A 27,042-nucleotide genomic window follows, 5' to 3' on the forward strand; every position below is an offset into this window, starting at 1 on the left:
AAAAATAATGGCTGATTCCTGTTAAATCAGATATAGTCAAAGACTAGTGATACCAGAGAGATTGAGGATTTCAAGATTTAGTTCCAAAGGGAAGAGAAATTACAGTTCTGAGTCTGCTTGCGGCTACACCAGCCGTATGGTTAGGTGGCTTGCTATGCAGATAAACAGGCCAAAATAAAAGGGCTGTGCAGGAAGAGATGGCAAGAAAAATAGGAACTAATCAGCAGACGCAGCCACTGTAATAGTGCACTAAACATGGAAAATTGCATTATATTAGCTTCTCTATTTCTCAGTGTATACATTAGACACAAAATCATCAGTCGACAATTCACTGTAATGATGCAACGCTGCAGACTTTCGGCTTCATTTTCGCTGGGGAAAGAGTTCATGATGCAAAAGGGAAAAAAAAGCATTTTCTCATTCTTCTAGCAACAAAGTGGCTAAAGTAGGGCCCACCAAATGAGCACAACCCATTGAGTTCTAAAATGTGATGTGAGCAATAGATTGATCAATCCTCCTATCTTGGATGCTTCGACAGCTCCAATCACCCTAATTTTGAGATGCTAATGAGCCCCGTGACTTCACTTTATGGGGGAGGAGAAAATTGGTCCATTGCAGTTTCTTTTTTAATAGCATGCACATTTGTTTGGAAAATAGGCATGGTCGTCTGATTCCTAGCAAACAGCCAATGCAGCCCCACATGTTGCGAGATTCAGCAATCCTGCTGACATTTGCATGGGATTAGACAAGTTTATTCCTAATAAAGATAGTATCACCAGACGGGAAAAGAGCCAAATTTATTTGAAAGAAGCAAATTCAAAAAGAAAGAAGATAAAACCAGGATAAGCAACATACAAAAGTTAATATTAAAACACCTGTTTTTCTCCATTACTTCGGTCAGGTGCTCCAATCATGATTAGTACATATATCCGTCTGCACTGCAACTGTAGGATGTTGGAAAGTTATGGAGAGACAGCCACATACTCACAACTACTGGGTACTGAGTTAGGCTTCAGGTACAAATTGTTGTGTTGTCCAAGCCTACAGTCCTCATCTCTGAGGAACAAAGCCTGTTAGTTGCAACAACAACAATGACAACAACAAGAGGAGATTCATCGCAACAGTAACAAACACTGAAGTGCATCTCTAAAACTGGCTCATATAATGTAAGCAAATGTGGTCACTCTTCATGGGGAAGACAATGGGCCATTGAAAATACATGGGAAGCACTCTGACCATAGCAAGTACTGCTTCGATGAAGACAGAGCTGCTCTTCCTTCTGTATGTCAATAAATGCAAAGGAATGCCCATTGGGAAACATAGCCCCAGGTATGCATATGAAATGATGGGGTCTAAATTAGCTGTTACCATTCAAGAAAGAGTTCTTGGAGTCATTGTGGATAGTTCCCTGGAGAAATCTGCTCAATGTGAAGCAGTAGTAAAAAAAAAAGACAAAAAAATTGCAAACAAATATTAGGAACTGTTAGGAAAGGGTTAGACAAAAAAGACAAAAATATAGACATACAAAAGCAAGTTGGAGAATATCATAATGCCTCTATATAAATCCATGGTATGCCCACATCTTGAATACTATGGGCAGATTTGGACAACCCTTTTAAAAAAAAAGATCTATTGGAACTGGAAAAGGTACACAGAAGGTCCACTAATATGAATAGGAATTTGGAACAGCTTCTGTGTAAGGAGAGATTAAAAGGACTGGGTCTTTTCCACTTGGAAATGAGAATAAATAAAGGGGGCGTGATAGTGGTCTATACAATTTGGAAGCGGTGGGGAAAGTAAATAAGGAAGTGAGCTTTACTCCTTCACATAACACAAGAACTAGGGGTCACCCAATGATATTAGTAGGCAGCAGGCTTAAAGCAAACAAAAGGAACTACTTCAATGTACAGTCAACCTGTGTAACTCTTGGCCTTCACAACATCCACTGGCAAAAACTAAACGGAGTTCAAAAAAGAACTAAGCAAGTTCATGAAGGATAAGTCCATCAATGGCTACTAGCCAGGATGAGAGGAATGCAACACCATGCTCCGAGTCTCCCCAACCTCTGTTTTCTAGAAGCTGGAAGGGGATGACAGAGGGTGGATCCCTTTATGATTGTCTGTTCTGTCCATTCCCTCTGAAGCACCAAGCATTGGCAATTGTTGGAAGACAGGATACTGGCTAGAAGAATCCAATTCGGCCATTCTTCTGTGTCTGCTATTTCTGAACACACAATATAAACTAATGGCAACATTTTCACTCACATCCAAGAGTGGCCTAATCTGCTCCAGTTGAATTTATGGTAAAACTCCTACTGCTGTCAATAGCAGCAGAGTATCACAGATGATAAGACTAGGAGGGACCACAGTGCTTATCTAGGAGGGCCTGAGTTAGACCAAGGCTGAGCATTTCTGAAAATTCCAGTTTAAACCAATACCTGGTACAACTTTACCTTTACTCCCTGCAGCATCATTATCAAACAATGCGTACACCCTGCCATTGCCACCTTCCTGAGGTCAAGTGGAATGTCTCATCTAAAACTGCTGTCCACTATGACCTAGAAACCACTTACCGCTGGTGAAGGTTAAATGGACAAAGCTGTGCATATTGCCCTCAGTGAAGTGCATTTTCAAACATAGGTGCTGGCATTTTCAAAAGGGACCTAAATAAGTTAGATGCATTAAAACTCATGTGGATGCCTCCAGGCCCTTTAAAATTACAGCTTAGATTCACACATAGGCACCTAAATGAAAGCATTCTGCTTCTGCTTCAACTGAAAGTTAAAGCTTTGAGAACCATGTGGCTTTCTCTAGGTACCCAAATGTGGATTTAGGTGTCCAGATTTAAGGTCCTAGCTTTGAATGTTTTTGGTCATCAGCTCCCACAAGAAACCCCTTCCTCACAATATTTGGATAGTGTCTGTGCTCTACCTCATCCCTTGGAGACAGGTGACATAAGGCAAATGGGCACATCAGCAAATATCACAAGCTTCAGATGGTGTCTCTTTCACCTTACAATACAGTCATACTGGTTTGCTTCCAACAAAAAAAAATATTTCTGTACTGACCATGACTCTGCCCTCACAAACTCTATACTTCTTCTTCCCCCATCAGCAAGGTGGGCCCCAGATAGACATAATAGCTTCAAGGTGCTTTATTCCCTCCAGATAGTCAGAACGGCTAATTGGCGTGTTGAAGAGAATCAGGTTTCTGTTAGAAAAACTTTTACCTGGTTTGAGGCATGTGTTTGTTTTTTCTCTCCCAGACAAATGGTTTGTAGGGACTACGTAATGCTTTAGTTTGTTTCCTTTAGGCGTCTGTGTCGATCTATCTAGGTGAACACTCAACCAGTGGAAAGCCATCTCTGCAAGTCATTTTCACTGAGCAGTGTCACTCTTCTAAACTGTAGGCCATTATCACAGACTGGAATTGTGAGCTGGTCACTAAAATGCATTGAAACATTCTTGGGCTTTCTACAGAGTTCCCTAAATCTGCAACTGCTGTAAGTGGATTCCACCAGTTTTCTGCCCAGTTTTCAAACCCAGGCAATTTAGTAGGACATATACATTGTAGTAACTCAGGGTATGTCTAGACTGCATCCCTCTGTCAGCAGAGGGATGCAGATTAGGCAGGTCGACATTGCAAATGAAGCGGGGATTTAAATATCCCGAGACTAATTTGCATAAAAATGGCCACCATTTATGCTGACTCAGCACTTTGTCAGCAAAAAGCAGCAGTCTAGTGGGAGATCTGTTGAGAAAGAAAGCCTTTTTTGACAGATCCTGTAAACCTCCTTGCAGGAGGCAAGGGGAAAAGGCTTTCTTTCTTGACAGATCCCCCTCTAGACTGCTGCTTTTTGCCAACAAAGTGCCAAAAATGGTGGCCATTTTTATGCAAATTAGGCTCAGGATATTTAAATCCCCGCTTCATTTGCAATGTTGACCTGCCTAATCTGCATCCCTCTGCCGAAAGAGGGATGCAGTCTAGACATACCCTCAGAGCCCTCCCCATCTAGTACCCCAGCCATTTCTGGCCCTTGGGGATTTTTGCTAATGACAGTTGTTGATGGGCCACATGTCATCATAGGCAGTCCCAATACTATCCCTACCATAAACTTATCAAGATCAACCGTGAAGCCAATGAGGGTTTTTGTTTGTTTGTTTGTTATTTGCCCCCAGTGCTCCCCTTGGAAGGCTGTCCCAGAACTTCACCCCTCTGGTTAGAAACCTTCATCTAATTCAAACCCACGGTCTGTGTCTAGACTGGCAAGTTTTTCTGCAAAATCATCTGCTTTTGCGGAAAAACTTGCCAGCTGTCTACACTGGCCGCTTGAATTTCCGGAAAAGCACTGACGATCTCATGTAAGATCGGCAGTGCTTTTCCGGAAATACTATGCTGCTACCGCTCGTGTGAAAGTCTTTTTCCGAAAGATTTTTGCGCAAAAGGGCCAGTGTAGACAGCACAGTACTGTTTTCCACAAAAAAGCCCCGATCACAAAAATGGCGATCGGGGCTTTTTTGCGGAAAACCACGTCTAGATTGGCCACGGACGCTTTTCCGCAAAAAGTGCTTTTGCGGAAAAGCATCCTGCCAATCTAGACGCACTTTTCCGAAAATGCTTTTAACCGAAAATCATGCCAGTGTAGACGTAGCCACACTGTTTAACTCTATTTGTTCTTCTTTCATCATCACTACTTAGCTTAAATAACTCCTCTCCTTCCCTGGTATTTATCCCTTTAATATATTTACAGAGTACAACCGTATCTTCCCTCAGCCTTCATTTGGTTAGACTAAGCAAGCAAAGTTCTTTGAGCCTCCTCTCAGAAGGTAGGTTTCCCATTCCTCAGATCTCCCTAGCAGCCCTTCTCTGCACCTCTTCCATCTTTTTTAAACATGGGAGACCAGGACTACTCACAGGGTTCCAGAGGAGGTCTCATAAGTGTCTTTTAGAATGGTGCTATCACTTCCCTATGGCTGCTAGTGATACCTCTTCTGCAATATTTGTTTAGGTGTTGGGCCATGCCTAGATTATCTTTAATCTCCATCTAATCCTGAGTATTTAGTGGTCCCACTTCTTTCCTTGTTTTCTGTTTATTTCTAGGCTACGGAGCCTTTTGCAATTGGTTTTAAATCCCTTTGCAAGGTCCAGCTCTGCTTAGAGTTTTCCAGTTCTCTCTTTCCCCCCTCTGCTCTCTGAGAGGTAGTTCTCCTTGCTGATTCCTTCCATCTTCCATTCCTTGAAGGGTTTCTGCTTTCTCTTCCTTACCTGTTTGATCACCTTGGTCATCCAGTTTGGTCTGCAGCCCTCCCTAGCAATTCCTCCCCCCCCACTTGTGCATGAGATAGTGGCTTCAGATAGCTTCTGTAGCATGTTGGCTGTATACAGAGGAGGGTTTTTTTGGGGGGAGAATGGGGCTTTCTACACAGTAACTACATCAAGTAATCTCGCTGTTAATTGAGGAGCTGAAATATATTATTTGTTAATGAAACAAAATACAGGACTATGTAGCACTTTAAAGACTAACAAGATGGTTTATTAGATGATGAGCTTTCGTGGCCCAGACCCACTTCCTCAGATCTGAGGAAGTGGGTCTGGGCCACGAAAGCTCATCATCTAATAAACCATCTTGTTAGTCTTTAAAGTGCTACATAGTCCTGTATTTTGTTTCAGCTACACCAGACTAACACGGCTACATTTCTATCATTATTTGTTAATGTCTTTGAGATGCATGGGGGACGACTGTCTATGACAATGTTTCTTCCATGTGTATGGATATGTATGTGTGTAATTTCTAGGAGCAAGAGATGGGGAATAGTGAGCAATACTTCCATTGTTCCCTACTAGGGCCTATCTATTGCCGCTGGGTTTGGTCTCCTCTTCAGACCTCTCTTGTTGTTCCCCCTATTGCAGCCACAGGGCAGTGATGTTCTAAATCACCAGGTGTTTCACCTGGGACATGTTCTCCTGACAGCACATTTCCCCCTTGTACTTTAAAAGTACGTCTACACTGCAAAGAAAGGCCTGCGACAGCAAGTCTCAGAACCTCGGTCAACTGTCTCAGGCTCACACTATAAGTAAAAAATGGCCATGTAAACATTCCTGCTTGGGCTGGAGCTCCAGCAGTGAAAACTGGTGAGGTGGGTGCAGGGCGGGGGCAGAGTCTAGGTGCCAGCCTGAGCCTGAACCCTGGCATTTTTAGCCCTATAGCGCAAGACTCATGAGCCCAAGACCATTGACATAGCGTCTGAGACTCTCTGTTGCATGGTGGCTTTTTCCAGCATAGATGAACTCTTAAAGACATCCAGAGCTGGATTTAGGTTTTTCCACTCAAACCACTCATGAGCTGTAGCAGGGCACACACATGAAACATGGCACAAGGAAATGCCAATGACAGAAAGGAAGGAGACAGTTCATAGGCCACTGGATGTTGTGATGTCAGGTTCTAACCTCCCTGTATTGCCACCACCATCAGATTTCAACTTCCATTGCTTACATTTATTAGAAGGGTCTCAAAACAACATTTTTGCTGTTTATATACAAACGGCACATCAGCCTCTGCGCCTGTTTTTGTGCACTTTGATTCATATGTGGACTGGCCGGTATCCACAAGCGTAGGGGTGCATCAGACTTGCATGTGGAAACCATTTGCTTGCATACACAAATGAGGTGCAGTCAGTTGCATGTGCAAGAGTGGAGTGAGAGTTCCAATGCCCTTTAATATTCCAATTTATAATCCTCTCCTTAATTATCCAGTGAAAAGCTCAATAAAACAAATCACTGTAATTTCATACTTGTATTCCCTGACTTTTTCAGTTTACTTAAGAATGTAAGAGCCATTAAAGAGCTCTTTCTCACTTGGGATCACTTTCCAATGGATCATAGTTATAAAATGGATTTATGCTTCTATCTTGTGTTTTATCATAATTTTCATTGCCGGTTTTGCTAATTACCCAAGATATTTTGTTGAAACAAGTGCTGTCTCCCTCACACTCCATCCTCTCCTCGGTAATCCAGCTGTGAAGTCATAATGCTGAGTTTGTGACATTCCCATGGCAACTGATTGTGATGTCACAAACAGGGGATTACAACTTCATTGGAGGGTCAAAGCAAAGGCAAGGGGGCTGGGAGGATGAAATACTTTTATTCTCACACAGATATAAATAAGGAGCGAGAGAGAGAAAACCAAGAATCTTGAAAGTTCCTGAGAATGTAAATGGCTCTTTTAATATTACCTTCCCCTACGTTAGTCCAATAAATGGTTCTATCTCTGAGGCTCTGGAAAAGACTTTGTATTTAATTCAACCCCAGCTGCTAGTGTCATCAGGTGGAGGAATCAATCTAGATCTCTTGTCACCTGAGAGGTAGTGGGAGTTTTTCCTGAATACATAAGATCTCCTCAGTTCCTGTGGATCAGGACTGCAGGGTCAAAATCATAGACCTTTTTGTCCAAGCATTTCCAAACACTTTTTAAAAACAATTACACCTCATAATATCCCTGCATTATGAATAAGCAGGCTTGGCAGACTTCTTATTTTGTGTGTGTGTGTTTTTTTATAATTTAGATGAATAATATCAATGTTTATTTTTAAACATTTTAATATTTTGTATCAGTTTCCACAGCTGTGCAAAATCCTGGAGTTTAAGCAGTTTTTAATTTTTAACCACTTAACTTGTTATCATTGCAGGAAATTACAGTCAGACAATAGAGGGTGTCAGGCAATAATTTTTTCTTTAGAGAAGACCTGATGATTCAAAAAGTTAAACCTATGTACCTCTTAAAACACAAATTGTCAACATTATGTGTCAGAAATATACAAAGTAAATATCCTTAAATCAAACTGTAGCAAGTTCTCTAGTAGCAGGTTTCTTATTATCTATCTTTACATTTTGATGATTATTGATGGATTTTTTTTCTGTGTGTGAGTGTGTGTGTTGAAATCAGCATTTGCTCCCATTTGCCAATAAAAATCTAATTCTTCCAAGCCTATTGATAAGCAGCATGGTCTCTACTTTATGGAGGTAAACTGAGGCACCAGATGGGAACGTGACTTTCCTGAGATTTATCTGTCTTTGGTATTTTAGGTTCCCAGTCACAGTGTTCTCCAGGCATGTCACATAGATTTAAGATCAGTATAGCCCAGGATGAATTGGAAGAGTGGCAGTGAATGGGAGGTAAGCTCTCTATTGCTATTTTTGCCGTTGAAAAACTCCCCTTCATTCTTAGCATCCTGAGGTCACTATGGGCAAAAAAATACTGCAATAAAACACTTGTGCCTGGCTCAGGTCAGCTGACCAAAGGTCATGGGGCCTGGGATGCAGAGCTATCAAGCAGTGGTGTAGATTTTGGGGCTTGGCTGGAGTCTGGGCATCTACACTCCCATTCTATAGCCCCGTGGCCTGACCCTGTGGTCCCGTGTCAGCTAACAGGGACCAGCCACAGGTATTTCATTGCCGTGGTGACATACCAGAGTGACACATCAGCCTGCTGTAGCGAGGCAGCGTGGTCTGGAGATAGGGCACTGGACTATCACTCAGGAGATCTGGGTTCTGCTTTGCCCCCAACCTGCTGTGTAACCTAGGCAGGCTTGTCAGGAGAGGGCAGCTGTCCTGGGACCCAATTATTCAAAGGGGCCTGTGGCTGCCACAGCCACTGGGATGGCAGCTGGAGTCCTGGGCCCTTTAAATCACCGCCAGAGCTCTGGGTAGCTCTGAGGGCTGGGGATGGAAAGCATCATTCTCTGGGCAATTCTGAGGACTGGCTTTGCTTTGCCCCTCTCCTCCCAGAAGTGTAGGTTTCCCTCCCCACCTTGCCAAGAGGCCTGTAGAGGCTGTTGGCTCCCCTGGACCAAGGGGAAGTCATTTACCCTCTCTGTGTCTCTATTCCTCTTTCCTCCCCCCCCCCCCCCCTTGTCTGTGTGGTCTATTTAGACTGTAAGTTCTTTATGACAGGGACTGTCTCCTTCTATGTACTTGTGCTGTGCCTAGCATAGTGGGGCGCCACTGTTACTTGGGAGTGCTGTAGTAGTAATAATAAACAGGATAGGCATTCCAGTCCCCACTCTCCTGATCTAACCATTTATTCACACTCTGTCCCAACACCTAATGTGAAAAAACTGTATTCATTCCTTGCTTTCTTTAGTGTTTGTTGTCTTATATTTATAGCATTAAAAATAATGTAATGTCACCTACACATTCCCAACTGACATGAAAATAACTTTAGGACAATACCTCATTGCACACCTCAGGACAAATCAGGAGAGAAAGAATGGTTCTAGCAACTGACTAACACAAATTAAGTGAGACATCTAAAATGACAAACCCCCAACTTACATAAATATCAGTTATCTGGCTTCCCTCGGTAACTTCTTTAGCAGGCAATAGAGAGACAAGTAGACAGCAGAATCAATCCTTTTATTTTATTTTTCTAAGTTAGGAATAAAAACAATATTTCAAAGCCGGCAGTGTCTCACCCAACCAGTAAGGTGGAAAACCAGGCACCGCAACAGAACATACTGTCCTGTCTCTCAGCTTCTCAGATCATAACTTCTAAGCTGGCTGCAACAGGAATAAATGCTCAGTAGTTGCTGTGGTGGCTTTTGGAAACACAGCTAATGGAGCAAAACTATAAAACTGGATACAACGTTTTTGACAGGCGCTTAAATATTTAATGCTATGCACAGCGAAACCCTACGGCTGGGAGTTCATAGCACACCTGCAGGGAGCTGTGCCCTTTGTTAACAAGAAATAAGAGGCCCCTTGTGTGCACAGGGTGAAAATTAAGCAAATGATATTTGAGTTACTCGTTAGTAAACGAGCGCTCCTCCAGGCATTGTGCATTGAAAGCACACAGAACTGAAAGGGCATTCCTTCAGTCCACCTCCCGAGTTAAACAGCAGAGGTTTTGCTTTCTGTGGAGTCATGTGTTTCTTTCTATGTCGGTGTGGCTGCTAGAACTAGAGCAGTGGTTTTCAAACTACAGGTCACGATCCAGTACTGCGTCGTGGAATGTCAGGCACCGGGTATCATTGCTGCTGGTGTTCAGGTGACCGGGGTGTGTGTGTGCGGAGGCAGGCTAACTGCCTGTTCTGGCCCTGCAGACTGAGCTGCCCAGAAGCGGCCAGCAACAGGTCCGGCTCCTAGGTGGGGAGAAACATACAGGGCAACATGTGCTGCTCCTGCCTTGAGAACTAGCTCCGCACTCCCAGGGGCTGGGAACCTGATGCTGGCTGCTTCTGGGGCGCAGCATGGTGTGTGGTGCAGGGAGGGGCAGGAAACTGCCCTAGCACCCCCTGCTGCATTGCTGACTGAGAGCCGCTCGAGAGAACCCCTCGTGACCTTCCCCCTGAAGTTGGAGCCCCCTCCTATGCCCCAAAACTGTCCTCCTCAGCTCCACTCCAGAGCCCACACGCTAGTCAAATGAAGTTGGGTTGCAGTTTTCTTCAAGTGGGTCATGGAGAAAAAAAAGTTTGAAAACCGCTGAACTAGAGGGAGCAGGTGCCCGTGTTCTGTTGCTTACTGGGTACAACCTGGGGTAGCACTCCAATTCTGAGGGGGAGATACGTAGCTGCCATACACCAGATGATGAGAGGGCTGAGGAAAACTATAACACTACACACCACAGAGACAGAGGAGATGAAGGGACTGCAGTGATTAAATAGGATCTGCTGAAATCCTTCCAAAGCAGGCTTAAGAATTAAGAGCCAACAATGTCATATTGAGGGTCATCCGCCAGAGGATTCCTTAGGCCCTGTGTCCAGAGCTTTGCGCCAATGCTGCTTGGTCATGCCCTTTTAGACCCCTTAGGGGAGGAAGACCCATGACTCCAGTGAAAGCCAATTTGGCTTTGTGCAATAGATCTTTCACTCCTCCGCTGCTCAGGTGAATCTCAGGCCTCAGAAACAGGAGCCCAGAAAAGGCCATTGGCCTGAAGGGGGGGATTGAACTGTCAGCGTGTGTTTCACATTTGCTACGAATTCAGGCTTCCTTGCAGATCAGTGACAGAGTGAAGGTGTTGAATAAAGGAGTCAATAAATGTAGCTGCTTCTGTCTGAGTCTCATTCATACCAGAAGGTGGGTGTTTCTGTAGCCCTGCCAGCAGGAACAGATGATCAGCAACAGTGATGGAAACAAATCTCCAAAGAAGTGTGTATCAATAACATCATGTGACTTGGAAGGTGTACAATGTCTATTCTGAGAGATCAGGCATCCAGACCTTACTATTATCTGTTGGTTCGGCTGTATACTTTGAGGCCCCAACCCCATGGTGCTGTGCAATCAGACAACAAAGTGGTGATCCTTTCCCTAGTGGTGGGTTGTCTACTCCCACACAAGGCCTGCAAGGGTAAATCAGTAGAACCCTGCAAATCAGTAGCTATCCACTTTATATCTGCAGGTATCTGCAGCCATGGATGTGGCTGCAGATACAAAATGTTGTATCCATGCAGAACTCTATAAATTAGTCCAGCTAACCTATATGCTATGCCTGGAGAACAGCCAGCGAGTGCTAAGATCTAATTGGCAGATGGAAGTCCAGCTGTGGGAGGAGCTGGGTCAGGTTTATAAAACCAGGAAGCTGGCAACAGAAAGGGGCTGCGGAGAAGTAGTCTGCAGTTGCTGCCAGGAAGATGTGTTTGAGGCTGTAGGGTCCATAATCTGTAGTTACTCCGTGGCAGGACAGAGTTTGATCTGGGATGACCAGAGACTGAGAGCAACCAGAAGTCCAGGGAAAGAGCAACAGGGTCAGAGGGAACCTTGTACATGGCTGTCCATGGCAACAGTTGCCAGGTGTAAGTTGCCTGAACTGGCTCCCAGAATAACGGTTGGGCTTGGATTCCCCTCCTAGCCACTGAGGAAATAGCACCGGTAGAGCAGTGCCAGAGAAGACTACATGGGGCCATTGGTGTGACAGGACTTCAGGAAGGGAAATCCACATAGTGACCAAGCCAGAGGGCCATGTGATGAAGAGGAGGCTGCAGTTCCTGGAATGAACGAGGGGCCATATAGAGAGGAAAAGATGGAGTGCCAGTGCCAGAAGGGGAAACATCCTGGGTGGGTTACCCTTCAGAGCCATCAAAGGAGGAGGCACCATCCAGGGGTGAGTAGAGCTTTCCAATATAGCCCTGAAGAACTTACAGTATAAGACTAGAAATATCAAGGGACGAGGGAGACAAGGTGCTGATAAGGCAACTGTGATCAGCATGATAAGCCGTGGTCACCACAAACCAGCTCCCTAACCATCAGTAAGTTGTTTGGAGGCATCACCACACAAGTGAGGAGAGATCTGAGAGGACAGGGTGGTGGCTCTGCAGATATTCAATGGGGAACAACTCCCAGGCATACCTGTGTGGTGCTGATTTTGTTTGCTTCAGTACATGTTGTCTTGTCTCTTTCTCCGTATGAACAGATGGTCTCCACATCAGTCCTGATTGACTTTTAGGCTACGTCTACACTGCACGATTGTTTCAGAATAAGCTATGCTGGAAGAAATACTCTGAAATAGCATATCTCAAAATAGTGCATCTACACTACAGGGAAGCCTCAAAATTAGACGGAGGCTGGCTTCCTTAAGGTGGATGCACTACCTTGATTTAGAGCCCCAGGAGGCACTGAGGAGTAAATATTCTGAATGGCCCTGGGGAGGTGCTATTTTGAAATAGCAGCAGTGGAGCGTCCACACTACTGCTGTTCCGAAATAGCTGTTTCGGAAGAGGTGTTATTCCTCATGGCATGAGGTATACAGAAGTTGGAATAAGCACTCCGTTATTTTGAATTTATTTCAAAATAATGGAATTGCTGTGTAGATGGATTGTTATTTTGGAATAATGGACGTTATTCTGAAATAACATTGCTGGGTAGACGTACCCTTAGTGCTCAGCTTTGACTCAACGCTGCTCCCGTTGGCATGCTAATATTTTCATCTCTGCACCAGCTTTAAGCTCCCCTGGGCAAGGAGGACTGTGTCTTCACATAAGTTTGCACAGTGACTAGTTTAATCCTGAAGGTAGCTTCTGGGAGCTACTGCAATATATCAATATATCCTCTCTGTGCATTGCAAAGGGCCATGCACATCTATTGTAATTGCAGCAACAACAATAAACAAGCCCTGCATTTAAAAAGACTGCTAGCAGAGGACAAGCCACAAACATCAGGAGCAGTGTTTCCTCTAATTTACCATCTGTGTGCATAATAAATTTTATTTTGTGTATAATAAATTTTGTTTTGTGCACCAAGGTATGTGTGAATGTGCACCACTAGTAGAAACACATGTTACTGACTGTGGATGCTCTGCTAATTAGCTGGGCAGTATTTAAATCTCTTGGGTGGCTGCCCAAGTGCTCAGCTTACAGGGAACACCGACAGGAGAGATATTCCTGGCTGGCAGACAGACAGATGCCATGCACAAAATCTGCTACCATTGCAAACTGTTTGCCATCATTTGGTTCCATCACTCACACCCCGTAACCAAGCCAACCAACTAGCTGAAGAAGGAAGCTTGATTCCTTTTGTCCCTCAGCAGAGAGACGAAAGCCAGCAGAAAATGATCTTTTTCCCCCTATTACTGTTAGAGACCAAGGGCTTCGTCGGAGCATGTGCGGTCTCGTTTCCAAAGACGTGCCTCTCTCTCTGATCTGGGTCTCTCTGTGGAATTTTTCTCACTGCTGCCAGGATGCGGCGGTCACAGCAGGGAGCCTTTCACAGATCATTAGAGCGGAGTGTCCAACTTCACAAAGCTATCAACCCCAATCAAAGCAATTTAAAAGGGAAAGTTTCCTTTAATCATCAGCAGGCACTCACATTGGTTAGCACTGCCAAATCTGTGGAGAATCACACAGGTCCCCTACGCACATGGGCCATCTTGATGGGGAAGGAAACTTAATCAGACCATGGTAATGAAATAAGCTCGTGTAGGCCCAGCAGCTGGGTCAGCGGGGTCATCGCTGTTAGCTCCATGTTTCATCATCTCTGTCACGGCTCAGCCTTCAAGGGGATGTGAAGGAGGCCTTTAGTTCACCGTCTCTTCTGATGAAAGTGGGTGGACACAGGAATTGGCCTTGCTGGACATGGCCCACAGCAGGATAAGAAGCTGTTTCTTTCCATAGCCTTGCGTCTCCTGAGTAGGAGAGGATGTCTAACCCTGACTAACCATTCGAGCGTATCCTTAGCTAAAGCCTCTGGGACATAGGGGCTGGAACTAAACGGGCAGGACCCCCTGGCTTGAAGTCGTTTCCATTATAAACAGGGTTTCCAGTTGGCCGTGGCGACACATGGCAGGGGAAGGAGGGGGAGGCACTGTCCCCATTGCTCCCTCCCCCTTGCTCTGCCCCCATCCTGCTCTTGCTCCACCCTTCCCCACCCACCTCTGCCCAGCACCCCCCAAATCAGTGTGGCCCGGGAGTCATGCCACAGGGCTGGAGCCACCCAGCCTGTGCCTTCCCCGCCAGCCACTGCCACTGCCAGTTAATGGAAGGAGGACGGGAAGAGAAGGAGGAAGGGGGCTGGGCCGCAGCATGGACTCCTGCCACCACCAATCCTCCTGCCAGCTGCTGGCCGGCTCCTCCCAACTTTGGGTGGGCACTCTAGGTTCAACAGCTCACAGCACCCCCACAATAAAGATGGTTCCAGCACCTCTGGTGTGGGGTGCTAAGTGGAAACAGTCTTCTGAGCAGAGGCAGCCCATGACTATCATCTGATTACCTGAAAAGGTGTCAGAGAATCCTAGCTACTACGTAAGTCCAGCAACCCTCCCAGAGCTAGCAAGTCACCTGAGATGTGCCTTGCCTTTCAGTCCCTTAGCTAGCGGCCATGTGCTCAAACATGTGAAAACATGCTCCTGTGTTCACAGTCCCTACTCACACATACAATCACTAAGTCCTGGCACACAGAGCATGTGCACGTGTACAAACAGGCTGAGTGCATCCCCATCCACCTGCCCTTGAAAACATTAGATACATGTGCAAAAGGCATCCTCATCCATAACTGACAATCCTTACCTATGTACGCACACAGCTGCAGTACCTATAATGCACAGTCACTACTATATACAGTAATGATATGCCTGTAAAACATGGGACCATGCGACATATTCAAATGCAGACATGAAAAAACAGTCATTCAATTGCTAACATGTACTTGTGTGCTGTGGTACGAAACATTTCCTGCCGCATGCACAACAACCAACATTCCCATGTGTGGGTAGACACACACAAAAGCATATTTACTATGTATTGGCAATGAACTTACATGCAGGAAACAAGAGCTGGTTAAAAGATGATATTATAAAAATAATTTGTTAATGTATTTATGTGAGTGAGTGTCACTTCTAAATTTCCCATTAAATTTTTGGGATTTTCAGTGTATGTAATGGAGTGTGTGTGCAATGTTTAGTTTTTCGAAATCCACCAACTGAATTTTTTTTTTACCAAATACCTGACACAGAATGCAGTTTTTGTTCTTTTTTACTTAAAAACCCTTTTTTGGTCTCAATTACTTTTCAGCAAAAAATGTTGATGAGCTCTGCTAGAAATCTACCCACAGGGATACACACATGCATGCATGTGTGCCTGTCACATACATGCAAATAGAAACCCCCCACACAACTGTCAATAATGCTGGCATCCCCAGCGATAGGAAAGTCACAATGAAATTCTACTATTAATGCACAACTGCCCAGAGAATGCAGAGTTGAAATTAAATGGCCAGGTTGCCATTATAGCTAATGCCATTTAAGAGTTGGAGGTGTGGAATGACATACAGATGTGAATCAAGGCAAGACAGCATCCTACTGCATTTTCACTTTGATCTCTTGGTTTTAGGGTTGGTCTTTCCCAATCATTATTTTCAGAGAAATTACATAAAGGAAAGGGAGAAAAAGTAGCAAGTTGCCTAGAACTAGACAGTTACTTTTTGGAGCTGCCTTCATCGATTGGCTAAACATGAAATTATGGTCCTTGACTGGAACTGATCCTCTGGAGCCATGTTATTCGGCAGGGGAGAAGTGTTTATCTCTGCTTTTCAATGTGGATTATTTTTATGATGGATAGTAATAGCTTCTTTGGAGGCATTAGGGTTTATTATGTCAGGATTTATTTAAGGCACAAAGTAATTGGACCACATTGCAAGCATATACTGGCAACATTTCATTCTGCTAAAGTGAAATACAAGGGGCCATTTCCCTTTTCTCTCATGCTGATTCTGAGGCAGCGTCTCTCCATCAGGCCAACTCAATCAAGATGGTGTCTGTTCGCTGTCTCTGGGCTAGATCTTCCAGACAGGTTTTCACAGGTTCCCTCATGGATGTTGCAGGAGTAGGTCTAGGAGTGAGTGGCATCTCCAGGTACATTTGTGCTACAAACGCCACAGTGACACAGCTGCAGCAGTGCTGCCGTACTACAGCAATGGAAGGGGTTTTTCCCTCACTCTGATAAATTCAGCCCCTCTTTTGTCAACTTATCAGTGTCTATACAGGGGATTAAGTTGGCTTAACTGTGTCTCTCAGGGTCACAGAGCTGTAGCAAAGGCCTCTTCCTGGCCCTACACCAGGACTGTTATGAAGAGAATCCTAGACTCTGTGCTTGGGATCTTTCCTAGAGTGTTTCAAGCTTCTGGAGCAGTGGTGGGCAGCCTGCTGGCTTCTGTACAAGGCTGAAAGTTCTCAGCACCTCAAAGGATCAGATGTGCAGTGAAAAACACTGAAATTAGCCATAGTTCCAGAGAAGAGACTTCTTTTAGCCTTGTGAAAATACAAAGAGCGTCAGGCCCAGTCACAGATGAAGGAACTGGAAACTCATGTAGTGCTGAGGAGATTTCAGAGTATAGTGTTCTCAGAGCCAGCATGATTATTTCTGGGGTCTAGCTTGAATATATGGAGCAGGAGCGGGCCTATAGATTTATCTGTATATGTCAATATAGATATATAATGGGTGGCACAAAAATGATGAAGAAAAGTAATCCAAATTCACTATAAAACAATAACTAAAACCAGATTTCACCACATGAACGTCATTGACACACTGAGAATTGTCAAAACAGCCGATAGGCTTATGCACCATACGCAGTGGGCTATCTCTGTATTTTACACGGCTATGCCCGCATTACTGACTTCGTTATGGGGCTTGGTTTAAAATGGACTTATGTATTTCAACCTTATTTGCCTATGTCATAAGGAACATTTTACTTCTGCAAAACCCATGTATGTACTAAGGACTAATCAACTATCCGATAAGCATGATCAGATAGTCGAGTCGACTAGTAGCTTCTCCCCCTCCCTTTGCTGCCTTTATCAGATAGAGACAGCAAAGAGGGGAGGGAGAAGGGGTACTTCAAAGTGGCTGCACCACACAGAGCCTGGTAAGGTCTCCATGCAGCGCTGCCCCTTTGAAATGCCGTGGCGGCATTTCAAGGGGGCAGTACCCCACAGCTGATCCCGGGCTCAGTGCAGCGCTGCCTCTTTAAAATGCCATAGCGCGCACAGAGCCCAGGATCAGCTATGCGGCATTGCCCCTTTGAAATGCTGCAGTGTTTCAAAGCGGCAGCACCGTGTGGAGCCCGGGATCAGCTGGGAGCTCCCCAGCTGATCCGGGGCCCCATGCGGCATTTATGCAGAACCCAGAGTCAGCTGGAGAGTCCCCAGCGGACCCCAGGTTCCGTGGACATGCCACATGGAGCCCCAGATCAGTTGGGGAGTGCCTAGCTGATCCTGGATTCTGTGGAAATGCTGCAGGTCAGTTGGGGACTTCCCAGCTGAACCCAGGTTCTGCAGAAATGTCACATGGCGCCCGGGATCAGCTGGGAAGTCCCGAGCTGACCCTGGCTCCTTGTGGCATTTCAAAGTGGCAGCGCTGCATGGAGCCTGGGGTCACCAGGGGACTCTGAATCCTCCGCTAACTAGAGGCTCCATGCTGGTGCTTCTGCTTTGAAATGCACAAGAGCCCCCGCTGGGAACTCTTGTACATTTCAAAGCTGGCATGCCGCGAGCAGTACAGGGCCAGCGGGAAGTCCCACTGACTCCGGGCTCCATGTGGGCACTTCTGCTTTGAAATGCGCATCTTAAAAATACGTAGGTGCCTGTGTTCTCTCTAAGCGGCCTGGCAGCCCAGCTTCACAGGTGATTGATCAGCTCTGCCCAGTCAGAGGCTCAGGGCTCCTTCCACAGAGCAGACTGACGGGGCAGGGCTGATCAATCACCTGTGAAGCTGGGCTGCCAGGCCGCTTAGAGAGCACACAGGTACCTACGTATTTTTAATAGAATTTGAACTTTTAATCATGATTTCTTTTAATATGTAATAAAACAAAGTCTCCAGTTCATGAGAATAGAGCATGGAGCGGGGCCAATAATAAAACGCAGGGCCATATGCAGGGGAACTGACTGTACCCGCCTCACGCTGGCCCTGAATGGTGCTGTTATTGCACAGCACCTGGGAGCCCCCGTCACAAACCAGGACGCCGCAGGGCCAGGGCCCGCACTGATACAGAACAGAAAGATGGTCCCTGCCCCCACAGCATTACAACCTCTGTCACGTCATGCTGTGATTGCTTTGTAGTGCTCTGGTGATACAAAAAGCTTGCATGCCCAGCTGAGCTGGCCCGTTAAAGCGAGGGCAATGCCACTTTTCATTAGTTGACAGCTGCTTCATGTTGTTGGAGTGGCACTAAGCAATGGGAGCCTGGGAGGAAATCGGGCCCTTAGTGTGTGTCAGTGAGGGAGAGAGATTACCATCAAGTAGCTGGTTTTGCGGGGAAGACAAGGAGCCTTCTGCTACAGAGAGCTAATAGAGTTCTCCTGCAGATGGGATTGGAAGCCTGTGGCTTGGAGTGGGCAAGCTCTCTAGTTCCAGCTCCTGGAACATATGTGACCTGGCCTCGGAGCCATTCGGCCCACAGCCTCCTGCTAGACTCAGCTACTGTCCATGGCTCTGCTTGGTGTGATTCCAAGAGCCGGGATTCTCAGGAAGCAATGGCAGGAAGACGACGACTGCGTGCAGCAGCTGCACATTCCATTAATTTAATGAGGGTGGTTTTTTTACGAGGCAGATGGTAAAATAGCTATTTTCCGTTGCCTAATAAATACCATCAGCAAGGCAGAAAATGTGCAATTGCGCCAAGCCTGTTCTGAAGCCGCCCCCCATTTACACATTCCCCATTCTTTGCTGGGAGCTTTGGGTGGGGAGGGGGCGGAGGAGGGATGCCTAAGACATGTCTGAGGCTGACGACAGGCCCTGCACAGCCTCGCTGAGGCCTCCTGTGATTGGCCAAAGCCTTCACATCCTGCTGGGAGAGATGCACTCTGGCAGCCCCTTGCAGAACCAATTCTCACTTCATCTGATTGCGGTAATAACAACTTGCACAAATTTCCTGCCTCAACCTGAAATCTTCCAGCTCTGCAATGCAAATAATATAATGTGTGATGAGGAGGACGATGACGAGGATAATAATAATAATGATGATGCCTTTATTCAATGAATGAGTGAATCAAGCAAGCAAAAATAAATGGCATTCAGGGCCTGAAAAGCAATAGGAAGAGAAATCAGGAGGACATGCTGGGGGTGGTTGAGAGGGCTTTGGGGGAGGGTAATCTTTAGCGATGGGATCTGCTAAAGAGAAGCAAAGTGTCCGCCTGTTCTCCAAGGTACTCGCTATCCTCACAGGCTTATCACAGCCATGCTCACAAATTTCCCTTTCCCCAGCCCATTGGCTGGCCTGCCTCGGTGTGTCCCAGAAATCTGACAGAGCCTGTTCCCTGCCTGGTAGCTGACCTTGAACTGCATTCTTTTTGCCCTCCTGTTGCACTGCCTGTTGTGTGCTCTTCGGCCATGTGTCAGACAGCGCGGGATTTTGAGGGTATTCCTAGATGGGGTGACAGCCACCTTCCATCTCCTGTGTGTGCTTTCATCCAGAAAAGCTCCAGACATCAGTCTTACTCTGTGATGAGATTACCTCCCATCAGCGTGGTCTCTCTCCTTCCTGCATTCTTCTCCCCTTCACCTCTCTTTCCGTCTCTCTATTCCCTGCTTTTCCCCCAATTACTTTCCTTATCTGTACCTCCAGCCCTCTCCCTTTTACCCTGCTGGGTCTCTGGCTCTCTGCTTCCTCCATTCTCTTCCTCCTCCTCTCCCCTCTCCCTGCTTACTAGATGCAGGTCAGTTTGGCCTGATACTCCAAGTTGTTGCTGCTGCTGCCGTGAATAGAGGTTTCTCTGAAATCCCGGCTCACAATACTAGCTAATACAATAATTCCACTGGAGTCCTTTTAAAAACGTAAAGCCTTGGCGGGCAGTAAAACTCTCCTTTTAACTTGGTTTCCTCTATCAGGGATTCATTTCAGACAGGATTTCCTTGTGCACAGCTCTGCCGCACTGTGAGCACAAAAAGGATTAATTCCTTCAACAGGTGACTACATTTTACAGCTGATGAGCAGGATGTATTTCCCACTTACTGCAGGTACATGGGGGATTTAATCATCTAACACGGTGCTCTTTTTTGTTGAGCATGTGTTTGAATTATTCTCCTGTATCTGCACCGAGATCTCCCGTACAATGGCCTATTTTTTACCCAGTATGGTATTCCCATGAAGCCTCAGCAATATCTAAGGGATTTCCCCACTCTTGAGGCATGTAGTGCTTGGATTTGCACTGAAGTTCTGGTTTCTCAGTCAGCCCTTGGCCAATCAGATCTATTAAATCTTTTCCCCGCAGTACCATAGGTGTTGCCTGGTGCACGCCCAGCCCTCTGAGGATGCACAGGGCCCGGGGAAACGAGGCAGGGGCAATCTTTGCCCATCTGTGAATGCAAGGACTGCTCAGAGCTGCTGCCTGCAATGGGGCTAACCTTCACAGAGAGAGTAGTATCAGACCCCTCTGCACTGGCTAATGGACTTGACCCAGGTGGTGGGGAATGGCTCCATGGAAAAAGGTGGTGTGGTTGCCGCATCCTCATGCCCAGCTCCCTGAAGGATTAAACCTGCTTATAGTGCAATACCAACACAGCCCATGGGCTACCAGGTCAAAGTTCGGGCAGGCAGGTGGGCAGCATGGGGTCTGCATGCACTGCCCCTGCCTGGGCTGTCTCCTGTCTGTGCATAAGCAGACCTCTCCTCTGCTCCTGCTCTGGCATCTTTCCAGAACTCACTGAGAAAAAGAGAGGTGCTCCTGGACTCTTCTGATGGTGACTGGGAAGATTTGTATTATATTTAAATATATGTAAATCTGCCTTGGTATAAATGATGCAAAGGGCAGCTCTGGGAAATTGATTCTGACTTGCAAGGGTGCTGGAGAGTGGCATTTGGTAAATTGAATCCAAATCACCTTCCCTCCCTCCCATCACTTCACAGTGACACCAGCAAGGGGGTTACTGCCAGGAAATATACAAACAGGCAACTCCTGAATGGAGTGACCAGGCACGTCCCAGCTGCCGGTTGGGGCAGGGTGAGCAATAGCAGAGCCCCCATCCCCATTAGCCCCAAACAGCAGCAGACCTTCCTGGCATCCTCTCTTCTAGGGAACGCCAGTGCCTTATGGCCTCTCTGCCACCCTACTGCAGGTGCAGAGCGCAGCTCTGACCATGCAGGGAGTAGATCCCAGCTCCCTATGGAAGTGGGTAAGTGCTCAGGGAGCCTTGCACAAGGGAACTTGAAATCCTTTGCTCCCACTCCTTCAGTGCATTCCTTCCCCATATGCAGAATACACAGTTGTGTAGGGCACCCAAAGATTTGGGGCACCACTGGGCCTTACTCTCCACCCATCTGCTTCCTTTTATCTGTGGCGCTGCTTCCCCTGGAGAGGATCTAGTTAACTTAAAAGTGAAAAAACCTGCCAGAGCTATTAGCAGAACACTGAGCCTGTGAAAGAGCCATTCACATGGTAATGAAGCTATTTAACAGGCATTTGCCAACCCCAGGTATAGACCGTCACTTTTTTATTTACTGTATCAGTTGACAGGACCTTAGTTTAAACTTTGCTTTAAAAATATTTCGCGGGAGTAAATAGACAAAGCCCCACTGGACGGAGCAAAGACTCTCAACGCATGTTGCATACATTTATCTAAGCTGCCCAGCTCTTTTGCCTAGCAATGGAGGTATTGCTATTTCCATTGGCCAGAGCAGAAACCTCTGGGACAAAGAAGTAACCTGGCTTGCTCAAAGTCATACAATTAATCAGTGGCAGAGTTGGGACTAGACTCCCCATTTCCTGAAACTCAGTTCTGTGCTTTATGCACTAATGAGTTATTCCAGGAGTGCTTACGGGCCCCATCTCCTATCAGGGCTCCTTGTGCTGCATACGCATAGTCTGATACAGTCACTGCCCAAACAGCTCATGTGCTAAGGCCAAAATCCAAAGCCCACTGAAGTCAATGGAAAGGTTCCCACAGAGTTTACAGGAGGGGCAAATGTTGCGGGCAGAGTCGTGGCCCAAAGGAAGCTGAGCTTTGCTCCACAGTCTGCTGGGGAGTCGACAAAGGTCTGTTTTGGCATGCAGTTTAGCAAACATTTTGCAAATGTACATATTGGCCCAGATCCATTGGGATTAGTGGGGTTTGTCTCTTTACTCCAGCTAAGAAGTAAACAGCCATATAATCAATGGAGCTGTGTAGCGCCACTAGTGAAACACACCAACTTGTATTTGGGAATTATTGTAGTGAAAACAACCATTTTTATTTGGGGAGGAAGCTGGAATTTAAAAAATAATCTTAACAATCGCTCTCAGGAGTGGGTTTGTACCTGACCACATTTGTTCCTTTTATTAAAAGTGAAATAAATGAGCTTCTATTCTAAACCTGGTGCTTACATTATTTATTAATACAATTGCTTAATGGCGGGGGGGCTTGTCTAAGCCCATATACTGTGTGCCCTAAGTCATCTCTGCCTGCCCCCTGAGCTGGTGGCTGGGACATTGGGCTCTAGCTTATTTAATCCTTTCAATGCTCCATTTCAGTGTTCGCAGCTAAGTGAGCTCACTTGTACTTCCAAAATAAAAGCTTCTACCCTCAGTCACAGGCCAATGAGGCCCAAACTTTGGGTATCTATTGGTTCAGCAGGGAGCCTGAGTGAGAATTCCAGCTGGTAACAGCTGATAACAGAGTTTTAGAAAGGAACAGCAGACCTATCTAATTATGCGTATGCAGTAAAGGGAGCTTTCCTGAGTGTACTGGTCCTTCAGGAGAAACTAACAGACCCCACAAGACCAGAACTCTCTAATGGAGTCTACTGGAATATCCCCTTAGGAACTTGTTTTGGCTCTGCACTGGAAGGGGAAACTTAAGGCTGCCTATGGTTACAATGGGATATTTATTTGTCTTCTCTTGTGCTAAGCAGGTTGGCACTTTCAAGAAGACAGATTCAAGTGGTGTGTGTGTGTGTGTGTGTGTGTGTGTGTGTGTGTGTGTGTGTGTGTGTGTGTGTGTGTAAAACATAGGTAACTGTATGCTTAACGTTATTAGCCACATGGACCATGTAACGTCTGATTTTCAATTTGCTATTCAAAGTGCTGATCTTCATTCATAAATCCCTACCTTGCCAGCTCCTGGCTGATAATCTTTCTCCTGCCATACCTCTGAGTCCAGTAAGGAAGCTTCTGTTAACAGGCCTCGGTATTTTACTGCGGAGGGACTGCATGCTCTGTGTGTTCTTCTTGGAGAGCCTTTTGGTCTGGAATTCACATCCCATTGGTCTAGCAAAACAATAACAATTGTATTAGAGGGCCTGGCGCAAGACTCATCTGTTCGCTCTGACTCTTAAGGTCAAATTGAGGCTGTCAGTCTGGGGAGATGATTTGGGCTGACACTTTCTATTGTATTGCTGTATACACTGCACATGAATCCAGAGAGGCTCTGACGGGCACACAGTGATAAATATAATCGCAGCCAGGTCAGTGTCTGGGTCCTGGAGAGCCTTTGTTCCTGCCCATGTGCTTCCTTTTGCTCACTAGTGCGATAATAAGTGCTATCATGTTTAGGTTAGTTAGGTTCTTGTTCACTTTCACAAGCTCTGCAAGACCGAGTGTTTGTAGCACAGCGAACGCCAATTAGTTCTGGAAGCAGCACACGCCGGGTTGAGCTTGCAGTTATTTCACTCCCCAAGGCAACAGCAAGGAAACAAGGCTTGAAAATGGGTTGTCTTCATGGTCGGATGCAAAGTGTTTGGCTGTTGCTGTGTCTAGGTATGTAGGACATGCCTCCTTCGAAGAGGGCTGGCACTCGTTCCATTGAGAGTCCTTCTTGTGTAGATGCTGTTTCAAGAGACCTGAGCTTGGAAAATTAGCCTTTAACCTGAGTCCTCTTCTGCCCCAAAATTCACCCTAGCTCCCAAATCAGCCTCTCTCCCTGGTCAGTGTCTATCAGTGAAGTCGGATGGCTGCTCAGTTTGTTCGTGGGCCTATCCCAGACCAAGGAAGACAGCAGCCAGGCAGAAGGTGGTCTGGGGAGGGTGAGCATTTGTAGGTAACCAAAAAAGAGGGGAGTCCCAGGTAAATGGAGCCCTGTGTAACCCACATGCCTTCTGGATGTGCTGCACTGTCCTACCTAGTGGCATCAAGACCACTTACAGAGATAATAATGACTCTCCTCTACAGCTTTATCTAATAGACAGCTGGCTTTTAGCTCATGTGGTAGAGACTCATGCACTCAGCTACAGAGGTACCAGGTTTGATTCGGCCCACAGACGACTGGGGTTTGTCAGCATTACACCTGCACACCATGTTTGGTAGGGCACCCCAGAAAAGCATGTGAGATATGCAATTGGCAACATTATACACAAAGTGGGATTGTTGGGTGAATAATCACTGGATAGTGGGGATCCAATAGGAAATCTCTTCTTGCTGATCAGTCACTGATATCTAGCAGGGATCTTCTGATTTCAACCTGTGAACAGATTCAAGAGGGATTTCAGCACCAGGACACTTGCAGGTAGTGCTCAACCTCTTTGGTTAGTGGCAAAAACCAAATGCAGCTCCTTCATTCAGAGATGCTCCTATAGAATCACAAAACACTAGAACTGGAAGGGACCTTGAGAAGTCATCAAGTCCAATCCCCTGCACTCATGTCAGGACCAAGCAATATGTAGACCATCCCTGACAAATGTCTGTCTAACCTGCTCTTGAATATCTCCAGTGTTGGAGATTCTACAATCTCCCTAGGAAATTTATTCTAATGTTTAATCACCCTGACAGTTAGGAAGTTTTTCCTAATGTCCAACCTAAACCTCTGTTCGCTGCAATTTAAAAACCTCCCATTCCTTCTTGTCCTATCCTCAGAGGCCAAGGAGAATAATTTTTCTCCTTCATCCTAGTAACACCCTTTTAGGTACTTGAGAGTTTCTGTCATGTTCCCTCTCAGTCTTCTCTTTTCTAGACTAAATAAACCACATTCTTTCAGTCTTCCCTTATAGGTCATGTTTTCTAGACCTTTAAGCATTTTTTGTTGCTCTTCTCTGGACCTTCTTCAATTTCTCCTCCTCTTTCTTGAAGTGTGGTGCCAGAACTGGACACAATAATCAAACTGAGGCCTAATCAACACAGAATAGAGCAGAAGAATGACTCTTGTGTCTTGCTCACAGCACTCCTGTTAATGCATCCCAGATTCATGTTTGCTTTTTTTGCAACAGTGTCACACTGTTGATTCATATTTAGCTTGTGGTCCACTATGACCCCTACATCCCTTTTAGAAGAACTCCTTCCCAAACAGTCACTTTCCATTCGGTATGTGTGAAACGGATTGTTCCTCTCTAAGTGGAGTACTTTGCATTTGTCCTTATTAAACTTCATCCTATTTATCTCAGACTATTTTTCCAGTTGGTCCAGATCATTTTAAATTATGACTCTATCTTCCAAAGCACTTGCAACCCCTCCCAGTTTGGTATCATCTGCAAACTTTATAAGCATACTCTCTATGCCATCATTTAAACAAGATAATGAACAGAACCAATCCCAAAACTGTTCCCTGTGGAACCCCACTTGTGCCCTTCCAGCATGACTGTGAACCATTGATAAATACTCTTTGAGAATAGTTAGCCAATCAGTATGCACCCACCTTATAGTAACCCCATCTAAGTTGTATTTCCCTAGTTTATTGATAAGAAGATCATGTGAAACTTATCAAATGCTTTACTAAAGTCTAGTTATACCATAACTACTAGGGATGTTAAATTTAGTTTAATCAACTAATCAACTAGTCGGTGGATTTTCCATTGACTAGTCGGTTAGTTGATAAGCAGGGGAGCTTCAGCAGGATTAGCTCCCAGGGCCAGAGCTAACCCCACTGCGGTTCTGCCTTTTAAATGTATTAAGAGCTGGCAGGCTCTTAAATGTAAAAAGGCTGGACCACAGCAGGGGGACCCAGTGTGAGCCAGGAATCAGCTGTCCCAGCTCATGCCGTACTCTTAATACATTTAAAAAGCAGAGGCACAGCATCTGGGACTGGGCATGAGCCAGGAATCAGCTGATTCCTGGCTCGCACCCGGTTCCCACTACTCCACTAACTCTCCTGTCTCCCACAGAGACAGTGCTGGGGAAATTGGCTTTTAAGCTGGCTCCCCCCAGCACCAGCTCCTGCTCCTCCCCTCCCCACTGCTGACCATCTGATAGTGGCAGCAAGGAAGGGAAAGCAATTAGTCGACGGATAAGTTTTTGCTTCTTGGATGGTCAACTAATTGACTAGTTGCTTACATCCCTAATATCTACCACTTCCCTCTTATCCACAAGGCTTGTTATCTTATCAAAGAAAGCTATCAGGTTGCCTTGACATGATTTGTTCTTTACAAATCCATGCTGGCTGTTACCTATCACCTTATTATCTTCCAGATGTTTGCAGATGGATTCCTTAATTACTTGCTCCATTATCTTCCCTGGCGCAGAAGTTAAACTTGTCTGTAGTTTCCTAGGTTGTTCTGATTTTCCTTTTTATAGATGGGCACTATATTTGCCCTTTTCCAGTCTTCTGGAATCTCTCCTGACTTCCATGATTTTTCAAAGATGATAGCTGAAGGCTCAGATACCTCCTCTATCAGCTCCTTGAGTATTCTAGAATGCATTCCATCTGGCCCTGGTGACTTGAAGATA

The 27,042-nt window shown here is 45.7% G+C and overlaps 1 protein-coding gene across 6 annotated transcripts in view; it reads left to right on the forward strand.

Moving 5' to 3' along the window:
* Positions 1 to 27,042, forward strand: part of ELFN1 (extracellular leucine rich repeat and fibronectin type III domain containing 1) — a 192,250-nt gene that overhangs the window by 48,166 nt on the left and 117,042 nt on the right. For 3 of the 6 annotated variants that reach the window (XM_075899584.2, XM_075899589.2, XM_075899585.2), the window contains exon 2: positions 8,082 to 8,171. The exons of the other annotated variants lie outside the window; for them this stretch is intronic. The gene's annotated coding sequence lies outside the window, so the exon portion shown is untranslated. The remainder of the gene's footprint in view (positions 1 to 8,081; positions 8,172 to 27,042) is intronic. 6 annotated transcript variants of the gene reach the window in all.

The sequence above is a fragment of the Pelodiscus sinensis genome, chromosome 15 (assembly GCF_052426305.1).
Source record: "Pelodiscus sinensis isolate ZL-2025 chromosome 15, ASM5242630v1, whole genome shotgun sequence".
NCBI lineage: Eukaryota > Metazoa > Chordata > Testudines > Trionychidae > Pelodiscus > Pelodiscus sinensis.